Genomic DNA, 13014 nt, shown 5'->3' with positions numbered 1-13014 from the left:
TTTCATCACTTCAACAGCATCATAGGGTTGTGAGGATAATTCGGGTGAGCAGCTAAGTATATAATCGGCCCTTCAGAATTGTTAGCTGTAATTATAGCTTGTTCCAAACCTTCAGTGTCCATAAAAATGTGGCCTCTCTGCAAGCTCATTTCTCCGTATTTCCGACACACAGTGTCGCCACCCTCAGACCAGCTCTTCTCTGCCGATTTGTGTTTAATACCCACCACTCATCAGATGCTCTGTAGTATGGAAGTTCCACCACCAAAAGCGCCTATAAGGTTGCTTCTATTACTGTTGCCTTTTTAGACAGCAGGAAACAGGCCCTGAGGGTTTCAGTGACTTCCCCGAGGTCACGGAACTCAAGCGGCGAGAGAGTGCGCTCTTAAGCCTCTGGCTTTCGGCTCCTTCCTGGGTCCGAGGTGCACCCGCTTCCATTCAAACCCTGCCCAGCCCCCCACTTCCAGTCGCTTCCTCGCTCGTCCGCGCGCCCGTTGCCCGCCACACCTGAGTCAGGCCCCTGGGAGCACGCCCCATCAGTCCTTGGCGGTTTTCCCCCTTTCTCCGCCAGAGACTGAGGGTGAGATCGACGATGATGTCCCAGACGCGAGTAGGTCACCCCGCGGTCCTCCGAGGGCGGGCCTGAGGGACGAGTCCCAACGAGGAGCACGGCGACGCTGTCCACGCCGCACGGCGGGGGCGCCGCGCGCGGGTCTTGCCGGGACTCCGGTCACGTAGCGGGGTGGGGGGGCGCCAGCGCGAGCGAGCGGGCGCGCGCCTGAGAGCTTGTTGAGGCGCGAGTCGCTGTTAGGGAGTGAGGAGGGGGAAGAGGGGGCGGCGGCCGGGAGGGCCGACTCCGCCCTCTGTGCGCATGCTCTGGCCCCGGCGGGTTATAAGGCAGCCTCACGGGCCCGGCCCGACAAAGTGCTGGCGAGCTGCGACGTGACTACTGCGGCGCGTGGGTGCCCCGGGGAGTGAGCCAGGCGGCCGGCGAAGGACGCGACCTGGACCCTGGGCCCCGTGGAACTCCAGCCGCGCCGCCGCGTCACGCTCACGCGGCGCCGCAAGCCGCGCATAACGGTTAGTTGGTAACTGCCGGCCGCGCGCTCGGCGCAGACCCCGCGGTGCCCTTGCTTCCTCGGCGTGGTCGGAGGGAGCCTGGGGGAGCGAGAGGTTGGTCTCCCGGGGAAGAGGGGGGGCGGCCGGGCAGGGGCATCGTGGCCGCAGCAGCCACGTGGCCTCAGAGCGTAGCGCTGGTGAAGGAGACCTTGGGTCGCTGGGGACAGCGCCTCTCCCAGCAGAGCTGCGGCCCCGTTGTCAGGTGCCGGCCACCGGCCCGGCCGAGGAGTAGGGTCGTGATGCCGGTGACCTTGGGGAAGTCTCTTCCCCTCTAGTCTCCTGTAGGCTCTTCAGGAGATGCTTTTGATCTGGAAAAGAGACGACGAGGGGCTGATTCACGTGGTGCCTCCAGACTGCTGGCTGCGTTCTCGGAGGGAAAGGACTCGGGGCGGGAGTTATTTTGGACTCGTGGCATGCCCGCCCCAACCTCCTCAGCCAGCCAATCCTTGTCCCACCTGGTGACCTGCGGTAGTGATTTGGGGAAGCTGCAGTCCCCGCAGCCAAGGCGTGACTGCAGGGTTCGAGTGGACTTTGCGGAGGGGACAGTGCAGCTGGCAGACGCCGGGAGTGGTGCTGCCGGGAACTCTTTGTCATTCAACCTGTGGCTGCAGAACGTCCGCCGCAGCGCCCTCGCTCTGGGTCTTTAAGGCGGCCGGGTCGAGAGTAATCTGAAGCATAGCGTGACACTTGGTCTGATGCACAATTTTTGTTCCAAATACATCCTTTTTTTTTTTCCCCACGTGCATTTTAACATTCCTTTTCGTGAATTATTTGATGAGACCAGCTGTTGCCAAAACTAGTTTGTAATTAATCTTAACCAAAAAAATCAAACGTGATTGCAACTCTACCCGAGTTGCCAGTGTCTGATTATAAACTAAGTCTATTGATAACAGTAAAATGCTTACAAGCTACTTTGTCATAACTAGTTTTTAAGGTTTTTTTCCCCCCAAATTACTCTGGTTTCGAAATAAAATGTGTACACTTAAGTGCCCTGATAAAGCACATTATTTTCCTTTATGAATTGTTTGTATTCTGAGGGGCAGGTAATTAAGTTTCTTCACGATTTCCGCTTGGAGGAGGTACGGGGCCTTGAACCCGGGATCTTTTGGGTGCTGAGCATGCGCTCTACCACTTGAGCCTTGCCCAATACTCTGATAAAATAAATGTGGGGTAAGTTACTAGGGAAATGTCAGTGATGGAGTGACCTCTGAATTATGTGAGAGTCTGCAAGAGTGTGAGTAAGAATTAACCATTAATAAGAAATTTTGATGTCAGTTTACCAGCCCACTGAGGTGAAGCAGAGAGTATGTATTATAGTTCAGCTTTTTAGTTAGGCATTAAATATAGCCATAAATCCAAGTTTTATACTCTGGGGTACAATTTTGCCTTCATTTTGCTATAGAAATAATAAAGAATTTAAGAAATCTAGCCCTTAAAACAGGTACTGGGTAAGTATTGAATTTCAACAAAAGTTGAACTTACTTCAGTAATTAATTCAGGGATTAGATAGATGCTGTTCTTTCATCGAATTGCAGTGACCCTTGTTAAAAATGCAAGTTAATGGTCTAGGGGAGCGTTATGTGAGATTTTTATACCTGAATAGGTTTAAATGTTTAGCTGTAAGCTCAACGTAATAAGCTATTAACATACCTAAACAGATTAAAAAGGGGGAAAAAAAAGTTCATGCCACCATAGGATGAACCAACTGATCAGTGTTTCAATAGTTTACATATCTTTTGGTAATATTAAATATTAATATTAAATATTAATATTAAAATATTAATGCCTATGATATTAACTCTGGAAGGGATCTTAATGACCAGCTAGTCAATTTCCCTTATTTTACAGATTAGGAAACTAAGGTTGGAGAGGTTAAGTGACTTATCTTAGTTCTGAAAATTTTTTAATGGTTGGGTGGGAATTAATGTGTGTCTTTTGGCTCGCATTTAATGATTTTGGCACTCTTGAGCTTTCTCTAAAATTATAAATATAGATATAAATTATTACAGGCCAGAAACAGATATTTTGAATAATAACATCCCAACTTCTTATGTCCTTCATTCCCGTTGTATTTTCCATCCACTTCATAATATGCATTCCTGTGTGGGATTTAGTTCCCTGTAAATATCTACACAGCCAATCTGGTTTTGTTACAGAAGAGGACTAGGAAGATGGGACTTCGATGTGAGAAAAACAGTCCAGAAAGTTTTGAATTTTTACGTATTCATCAATTTGTTATAGGCTGCCAGGCACTATGAGAGACCTGTGATTCAGCAATGAACAAGTTCTAGCCCTATCCCTCCCAGAGTTTATAGTCTAAGTGGAAAACAATATAATTACCACAAGTACTCTTTACAAACAAATATTGAGTGTTATGATAGAGGAAGTGCAGGTTCCTATGGGAAAAAATGCTGTATTATGTAGATGTGAGAAGACACCCAACTTAGTACTGAGGCAATCTGGGTAGGCCTTTTTGAGAAAATGCTATTTAACCTGAAACTTGAAGGATGAACAGGAGCTATCTAGGCCAGGGAGTGATAGTGAAAAGGGCATTTCAGACATAAGTACTGAAGTTACAAAGTACAGGTTGCACTGGAAAAACTTAAAAGAATTTCACCAAAGTAAAAGCATAAAGAAAGAGCAGAGAGAATGGGGAAAGATGGAAGTAGGAGAGGTAGGCAATATCAGATGATGGAAGGCCTTACAAGTCATTTTAACCAACTAGGGAAGGGACTAGGTAAAAATTTTTAAGGAAATACTCTTATCTTGAAGCCAATATGAAGCAGTTTAAGGATTTTAAATGGGGCTGGGAATAGCGTGATCAGATTGTGCATTTTAGGAGCATCACTCTGGATACAATGTTGGGAACAGGCTGGAGGGAGGCTGTTGGAGTTCTATGAAACCACAGTGATGGACAAGATGGACGGCAGTGGGAGGGTGGAAGAGAGGGGAACAGACAGGATTCAGTGGGAGACGGGAAGCCAGAGGAGTTACGGATATCTCTTTTACAAGATTTCTAGCTTGAGCAAATAATGAGTATGAGTTTATTATTTGTCTCCATTTAACCAATGGGGACATTAAGAAGTTGTGTGACCAGCCCAGGACTGCTCAACTTGCAAGAGTTAGAAACAAAACTCAAATCCATTTCTGCCCTTTCTGTGTTTTTGCTGCTATTCATAGTGGTTTTTTCCCCTTTTAAACAATTTATTATAGAAAGTTTCAAACCCAGCTGAGAGCCATTACTGTTTCATCTATACTCCTGCCTATTCCCCATCCCACCCGTGGACCCTCAGCCCCCAGCCCCTACTAGATTATTGTGAAGCAAATCTTAGATATATAAATATTTCATCTGTAAATATTTCAATGTATCTAGAAGATATGACTCTTAAAGAAAATCATAACCACAATATCATGCCACCTTTAAAAATTAACACCGCTAAATAACCAGACAGTATTCAAATTTTCCTAAATTGTTGCAAAATAATTTGTTTGATCTACAACCCCTTTTCTCTCATTTTCTTCATAATTTATTTGTTGAAGGAACCAGGTTATTTTTTCCTTCGGTTTCCCTCATTCTGAATTTTGATGATTGCGTCCCTCTTGTATAGTTTTAACATGTCCTAGTTTAACATATCTTTCTGTCCCTTGTATCTTCTATAAATTGGTAGCTAGATTGAGGACGTTGAGCAAGCTTAGATAAGTTTAGGTTTGATTTCTGAGAGGATGCATGGTGTAGGGGAGAAGGCAAATGTAATTCATAGGTGGTGGTGTGTATGTCCATCAGGAAGGATATGATGTTTGGTTGTCCCTCATTCTGCTATATTAAGGGCGTAGCTCCGTTATTTCATCAGTGGTTTGCAAATAGCAGTAATTTAATTGTGCCTTTAATTCTAACATTCTTGAATAACTAGAAAACCTCTATAAAGGAGAAGTAGTTTGAAATTGAAGGGCAAGTTAAAGTTTGTGTGCTTTAATACAATATATGATTATGACACTATCTTTTTGGAGAAATGTATTTAAATGTATCAAGGTACATGGTACATCCTCTTTAAAAGCCAGTATACTTTGTTAGAATGTTTTTTAGTACTTGGTGTTAATGTTTCAAATGGCTTTTAGTATTTGCGATATTTAGAATTTCTGTTCTTTAATTGGTAAGTTTTCTTCACTCACTACCAAATCTAAATCTCTACCTGGAACCAGATTACATACAGATTTTAAATTCCTTGAGGACACAGATTCACTGTTCCAGGTAGCCAGGCTTAAAATCCACCTCATCTTAATACTTCTGTAGTGGGCCCCCTGCCCTACCAAATGCAATTAAGTGCCATCCCTTTCTCCCCTTTGTTATCTCTTGTGTCCACTTCTTCCCACCCTACCTCACCCCCTTTTTTTATTCTTGTTACTGCTGCCTAGTTTATTGGCTGCTGCCATGACTGGATTGGTACAGTGGCCTTTTAAGTTGTATGTTATTCCTCCTTTAATTTGCCCTGACAAATTTTTCTCCATGCTTCTAACTGTCTTGCAGAGAAGTGATTAAAACAGCAATAACAATCTTATAGAAATGGTGATTTCTTTTCTGGGTTCATACTATACACAATGACAGCATAAGTTCACATTCACCACAGTGGTGCCACTGGCTGCAAGGGCTGAACCATGAGGAATGCTAGTAGTGTGATTGTCCACACAATCCTGTTGCTGATCACAACAAATAATATTGTTGAGTCCAATTTATTTACAATGACTTAGCCTTTGTATAAAGGAGAAATTCCTCAAAATATACAGGCATTATAAGCTGCATATTTGATCATTCATTGAAAAATGTTTCTTTCCTGTGATTTTGGTCTTCCTATGTAAATCTTCTGAAGATTATTGAATGAATGAATGAAGGCCTGATCATACTGCTCTGGTGTGTTAAACTGTTTTGGATAATAACAGCTTTTGTAAATTGCCTTATTGAGCTTTTGAGAACCAAAGCTAAATTTTTACTCGATTAACTTTCTCTTCTGTTCTCTAATCAAGGGTTTCAACTTGGGATCCTCAGATAGATCCTCCATGTTGGATGGAATGCAGGGAGTCTGTGAACTTGGTTGGGGGAAAAATTACATCTTTTCATTAACCTCTAAGTAAAATTTAGAATTTATTTTAACTATGAATGTAGGTAACAAATCATAGAAGTATTAAAAGTACTTGTGACCTTGTCATCAATAGAAATTCGTATCATGATACAGTGTTTGTAGCTATCTTGAAATTGTTTAAATTCATCACTGCTTCAAAATTACTGATTATTAGACCCACTACCAGAGTTTATCTAATTTCTTACTTTAAAGACACATTATTATATCTAATTTTAATTGTTTTGACAAAATTATACCTTTGTATACTATTTTATACGTTTAAAACATTCTAATAAGGACTCCTTAGGCTTTCTCAAACTGCCGAAGGAATCTGTGGCACCAAAGATGGTAAGGACTCCTGCTCCTAACTCTTGTACTTCTATTCTGATATGAGAGTGAAGTTAGCCAGAACCTGTGCTGCAGCACAACACACAAGTCATGATGTCATAGGTTCTGTAAAAATTTTGGCCATTGACTTCTATGTACTAAATCATAAATTCTGACCTCACAAATTAGAGGGAACAAAATGCTTGTATATGCTAGGGGAGAGTAAAATGATTTTCACAAATTAAGACAAAATAATTTCTCTTTGTATTCAGGAAGTATATGTTTAAAATAACAGTTTCCAAAGGAGTTGTATTTTAAGTGCCATAAGTTAAGTGAAATAGTGGGTGTCTTCTTTGACTTGGGGGATTTTCTTGCTCTTTTGGGTGCATCAGCAAATGTGCTTGAAATTGCATCAAATTTTGTCTTCAACAGCTCACTGTATTAGATGCAGGCCTTTATTTTGCTCAACTAGGGGAACCCCTAGAGATGTCAGTGAACCTTAGGTTTGAACTACCTGCTCTATAGGTTAGAAATACACTTCCTTATCTCAGTCTGCTGTGATTGTGTAATGATGTTATTTGTGTTTACTTTATTACCTAGAAAACAACTTGATAATCAAGTTGAGGGTAGGAAAGTGGTTTAACGATTACTTGTTTCCAGGAAAATAAAACACTCATTTGAAAATTGTGTATTTCTAATAAAGGAACTGATTATCATCTTAATGCAAACATAGTCTAAGATTTATATTGTTAACAATTAAAAAGGCTGTTTAATTATAGTATATTTTGAGGTAATAATGCTGACTTCTTTTTGATATATCTTTAGTGTCTATTAAAAAGCTTTGCAAATAAATATTTAAGAATGGTGGATAATGCTTTAATGCCAGACAAACAATACTCAACTTTAACACTTTTTTCGATTTGTCTCTTACTAATAAAACAAAACAACTTAGTTCTTTGAGAGAATGAGGGTCAAAAGTAGCATAATACTGAAGTTCAGACTCATTCAAAGGATATTTATTAAATAACTATGTGTATAAGAAATTACTAGAAAGGGATGAAAAATATATATATTTTAAAATAATGGTTTGAAAACGGTTAGAATGAGAATAAACCTTTGAAATGAAATGTCAGCATATTACTGTGTTGCCTCTAATCTTCAAAACTTAAGATATTTTTTATGTAAAACTAAGGATAGTGTTAATTATTACTGTAAGTGAATAGTTCAACTCAGCCCTTTGCAAGAAAAAGAAAAGCTTTCTTTGTTTATCTTTTAGTGAATTGTAATCCACTTTTCTCTCCATTAAGCTTCAGGATACTGGTAGTGAAGTAGATTCTAACAGAAATACCGTCAGTTATATTCAAATATTTATATTCAAAGTAACATCCATGATACAATTTTGACAACACATCTATTTGCAATTTTAATGCAGCCCACTACATTTCTTTTAGATTCTGAACAAGGTAGGTCATATATTAATAAATTAAAATGGCCCACTTAGATCTTGATTTGTTGAATATATATTTGTATTGCTGTAGAAAACAGAACGTATACAGGTATTCCAAAATATAACTTAGAATTCTGCCAAGCAATACCTGCCATTGAAGGAGATAGCCTCCAACTTCCCTTTCTTCACTACCACTCACATTCTTATGTTCTATATAAATGGGAAATGGATTTATATTTGGAAATTCTTGCAATCAAGAAGTAGATTAACATGTGAAAGGGAGCAGGACTTGGACTCAGTATGGACAACAGCTAGTTTTTCAGTTTGCTAGAATCAGGCAAAAATGAAGCATTAAACAAGGCAAAATCTGCCGGTGTCGTAATAACTCAGAAAGTAAGACTGATGAGGTAAGTTCTATGTGACAGAAGTTGTATTCAGTAATTTTTTTCTCTTAAAAACAAAAACAAAAACACCTTTCTGTTTTTCTTAGAGTTCCAGAAAGCATAATATCATTGGAGGGTTATTTCTGGTTTCATATTTTTCTCCACTTCTCAAAAACTGGGAGAGTCAGATTCTTTGAATCTTAACATTTGGTCATAGGAGAGGGTTTAGGGTTTTTTTCAAGTTGAAAGAATAGCCTCTGTCCTTAACTCATGATCTAAAAACACACACCTCAGCTAATTAGGGAATTAGTTGCTTTACAAAGGAAGAAATAAATATGTAACTTTATCATCTTAGAGTTTTCAAAATGCTACCCAAGAAGCACTGAGTAAGAAGTCTTGGAAGGGGTTAATTCCATGTGCAAGATGTAGTCCGAAAAACAATAACGATATTGGTGGGCTGGAATAAAATTTTAGTATAGATAAATTTAAAAATACAGTATTGTCGGTTAATGAAAAATAATTTCATTTTTGCAAATTACTAAATGCTTGCGTCATATCAATATGTGTATTTGGAACAAAATTACACTATCTTTTTTGCTTTTTTTAGTTTCTGACTTGGTCTTTAAGACTAAGGTATCCTAAAGCATTGGTGCCTCTCGATGGCCAATATATCCTTTTCTCCCCGGGAATCATGCAGTTGACCTTCTCTTCCCTTCTTTGCTCATTCACAACTTAGGAACGTATGAACTGCGCATACATACTTTAAAAGTACCTTACCTCACCCTTCCCTACTTTCAGCTCTTTCAGTCGCCTTATCAGAATCTCTCTTCTTTTTCCTTTTTCTTTCCTCTCTGGTTTATGACATTTAAAAAAGCCTCAGTCTTTGCTAAGGGTGAGAAGTGCTAATGAAAAGGAAAAGAAACCTTGTAAGTATAAATTTTAATTGTGACTGATATAATAAAGAATTGGTTCTCCTAACTTTTCTTAAAAGACTTGAAATAAGTTACTCTCTAATCTTTGGACATCCTCATCTACCTTCTTACCCCTATAAGTAAGCCCCAGTATTGAAGAGCACTTAAACTAACTTGATCTCACAGTTTTTGTTTTAGTTAATTATGCTACTGTTTTCTAAAATACATCACAGCTGTACAGTGCTTTAGCTTCCCTGTGATGTGACTTTGAGGGTAATCTAGTTGCCTAACCACACTGAGGTATGATAGTGCCCTGGAAGTTATGGGTTTGCAGTGAAAAGTAAAAAATGAATTTACCACTTCTTTTGACTAGGTGTCCAACTTTTACCCAAGGAATTTAATGACTGCACAGCCCTAAATAATCCACAGACTTGTTATATTGGAACTGCTTTTTAATGTTAAAAAAATGTAGATGTTGGTTATTGTCTGTCTTAAACCTTACCATTGTTGACATACTGAGAATATCGGCACTCTTAACTTCTGAATATTGGTATGGTTCTTAGTTAAAAATGGTTTTGCCACAAAAATGCAATGAAAGAGTGAAAAATAGGCTTAAATTTTTTTTTATAACCTAAGGACAGGTTGACAATATGAATCAAAAATCTTAGAAGTTTGCATAAATTCCATGTCTAAAAATCTGTCCTAAATTTCTCGTTCACCACAATTTTTATAGAAGAAAAAAGTAACAACCTTAAGTGTGCAACAGTAGGTGTTTTTTTTTTTTTTAAGTATGGTACATTTATAGAGTAGAATACCACTATTCAAAAATGCTATAGAACTAGGCACTTACTAAAAAATGCTTCTGATATTGAATGGGAAAAGCAGGCTATAAAGCAGCATGAAATAAAATTCCATGTTTATATTTATGCTCAGGCATGACTATCCTAGAAGGAAGTTTAAGAGAACTTATATTGAAATGTGGATAACTTAAATGAGAATGGTAGAATGACAGGTAATTTTTTTATTCACATATGTATATGTTCTGATTTTTCTGTAATGAGCACATATAACGTTATCTTTTAAAACTTTGCTGTTTTGTGTTTTCTTTCTTATAAAATAGTGTATGTTCATTGGAACAAGTCAAACAACAGGGATATGGAAAGAGGATATTATCTCCCCCTCCCAACCTCCAACCAATGTAAAGTTTTACGTGTACTTGTCAGAACATTTATTTCATTGACTTAATTTGTTTACTTGTTTATTTTCTTTCTTCTCTAGAGTCTAACCTCCATGAGGGCAGGGACCATGTCTGTCTTGTTTACTGCTTTTCACTTGGGGCACTCAAATTTTATTGACTGAAGGCAAAATGTTTGGTGTGTATCCTGACATAATTTTATAAATGATTATAGAGTCCTATGATGTGTAACTTTGAAAATCTTAATTGAAAAAACAATCAAATGAAATTTGATGATTTAGGACATTGACAATTGATCCTCTTGGGGTGGCATGACCCTAAAATCCTGCCTTTGAATGAACCTTCATTAACAAAGTATATATCCACTTTTATTTATTGCACTAATAAAAACTAACCCTTGTTCTTTGGGATTGTAGAGTTCATAAAGAAAGTTACACCACAGTTTGTGCTTGGATTGTAGAAAGGAAGAGTGAAATGGCCAAGGAATACAGGGTGGCACTCAGGAAGTTGTTATTGACAAGAATAGAGAATTAGTCTGCTACTATAAGACTGTTAACTTTTCACCTTGGATGGTGTATCTAATAGCTAATGAGCTTCATTTGTTTTCTTTTTGAAGTCATGTGTGTGTATATATATACACACACACACAAATACATACACATGTATAAATAAGTACGTATATTCACTACCTTTAAGTTTACATATTAGTTTGCCCATTTGCAAATATGATCAGCTTCATCAATTTTCTATACTAATAAAGATTTTACCATCATTTCTAAAACAGCTATAAGAAAATCAGGATTGACATTTGTAAAATTGGGGCCACTATAGCAACATCATAGGGCTACTGTAGAGTATTAAAGTGAAGATAAATTCATTGGAGTTGTGCATCAGCATGGGCCCAGTCAAGCAGAAATACAAGCAAAAGCTGATTCTTACTAAGTCTGGGGGATCCTGTATTTTGTTATGGAATTTAGGTGAAGTTGCAAATAGCTACAATTTCCCATGTTTGTCACTCATTGAAGTAGCTTGTCTGTCTTTGTTCAAGGTACAGCAAAAGTAGCTTGAACTGTTGTTGTATTGATATAAAAGGTAATATGCATTGATTGCTAGAAAGCTCTGCAGAAAAACTTAAACCCATTTCACAAAACAAGTCAGGAATATTTATGATGCGTGTCATTTGGTGGTGGCACTAAATTCCATTCCATTCTTTGGAAATCTTTCTCAGTGCTTTATGTCCATATGTCTCCATGTTATTGGCAAATTTGTGTTTCTGCCTTTCAAAAAATTTCAGCCTTGAGGCTTTGCTCAGCTAAGCAAAAGGTAGCTGGCTAATATATAGCAAAAATCCTTTATTGAAAGCTGTCATTCACAAGGTAGCAAAGTGCCATACTTGAACACTGTATACATAAGACTGCAATGGACAGAGAGGTGTCAGAAAGCCTGGGGTTGAAGGGGTATTAGTTCTTTATGTTGGAGAAACCCTCCCCCTCAACCTCTACCCCCTTCTGTCTTATTTTAGGTAGTGAAAGGACCCTCAGATCTATCAAACACCCTCTATTTCATCACCTATCCTTTGGCACATGATAAATTTACCTGAAACAGAGTAGCTCTTTTCTAGATCACAGTAGAAATGAGGGCAGTTACAAATGTTAGGTTTCATCTGTTTCATGGTGCTCTAGGCTCCTGAGAAGTATGTATTGTGATCTTATTGGGAAAAACTTTGAACAAATTCCAAGTTTGGGTAGAAAATACTCTCCAAGAAGATGTATGGTGTTTAGGACTATAAGAAAATATGAGGAGGACTACAGGGAATACCTGACAAGCCAAAGAACTCTTAAAGGACAGGAAATTATTAGTTATTTTGTTCTATAATAGGATAATCACATGTACTTTTCCTTTTTTGATTAAAGTTGCAAAAATTGACATCCTTGATCAAAATTATTTTAATAATTGAAAGGTTATATAAATATTTACAATACTTATCAAAGTATAAAATAATACATATAGTTTAAATAGGCTAATGACTTACAATGAAAAATTGTAGTCCTTTCTGTACCATTTCCTACCACCCTTTCCCATATACATATGCATCATCTTTTTTCTGTGATAAATACAACCAAGTTATACATCATTATTTACTGTAGCACTTTAAAAAATCGTTGCCTAACACGAGATTCTGGTTCACTTGAATGAACCAAGATGATAAACAATCTGAATAAACCAAGAGGTACCGATTTAAACACTTTTGTGATCAAAGAAAGTTAATGGTTTAAAACAACAGCTGTTCTCAAAATGTGGTTTATGGATCCGCTCAAGCACCTAAAGACTCAGGGTTGGGGTCCTTAGATTCCACTGTAACTAATAATTAAGAAACTATCACGTCTCAAGTTTAGGTACAGTATCAAAGAAGAATATCCACAATTACCTGAAAAGGCTATTAAAATACTCCTTTTTCCAACAACATATCTGCTTAAAGTTGCTTAGACCAAAACTTTATTGGTAGGATGGTTTGATCATG

The 13014-nt window shown here is 38.4% G+C and overlaps 1 protein-coding gene across 1 annotated transcript in view; it reads left to right on the top strand.

Annotated features, from left to right (window-relative positions):
- The first annotated feature begins 798 nt into the window (after nucleotides 1-798).
- The window catches only part of SLC16A1 (solute carrier family 16 member 1), a 31902-nt gene continuing 19686 nt past the window's right edge, over nucleotides 799-13014 (top strand). The window contains exon 1 of the mRNA XM_010976262.3: nucleotides 799-1077. The gene's annotated coding sequence lies outside the window, so the exon portion shown is untranslated. The remainder of the gene's footprint in view (nucleotides 1078-13014) is intronic.

The sequence above is a fragment of the Camelus dromedarius genome, chromosome 9, assembly GCF_036321535.1.
Source record: "Camelus dromedarius isolate mCamDro1 chromosome 9, mCamDro1.pat, whole genome shotgun sequence".
NCBI lineage: Eukaryota > Metazoa > Chordata > Mammalia > Artiodactyla > Camelidae > Camelus > Camelus dromedarius.
Note: the sequence above shows the minus strand (reverse complement) of the source record. Positions and strands in the feature narration are given on the sequence as shown.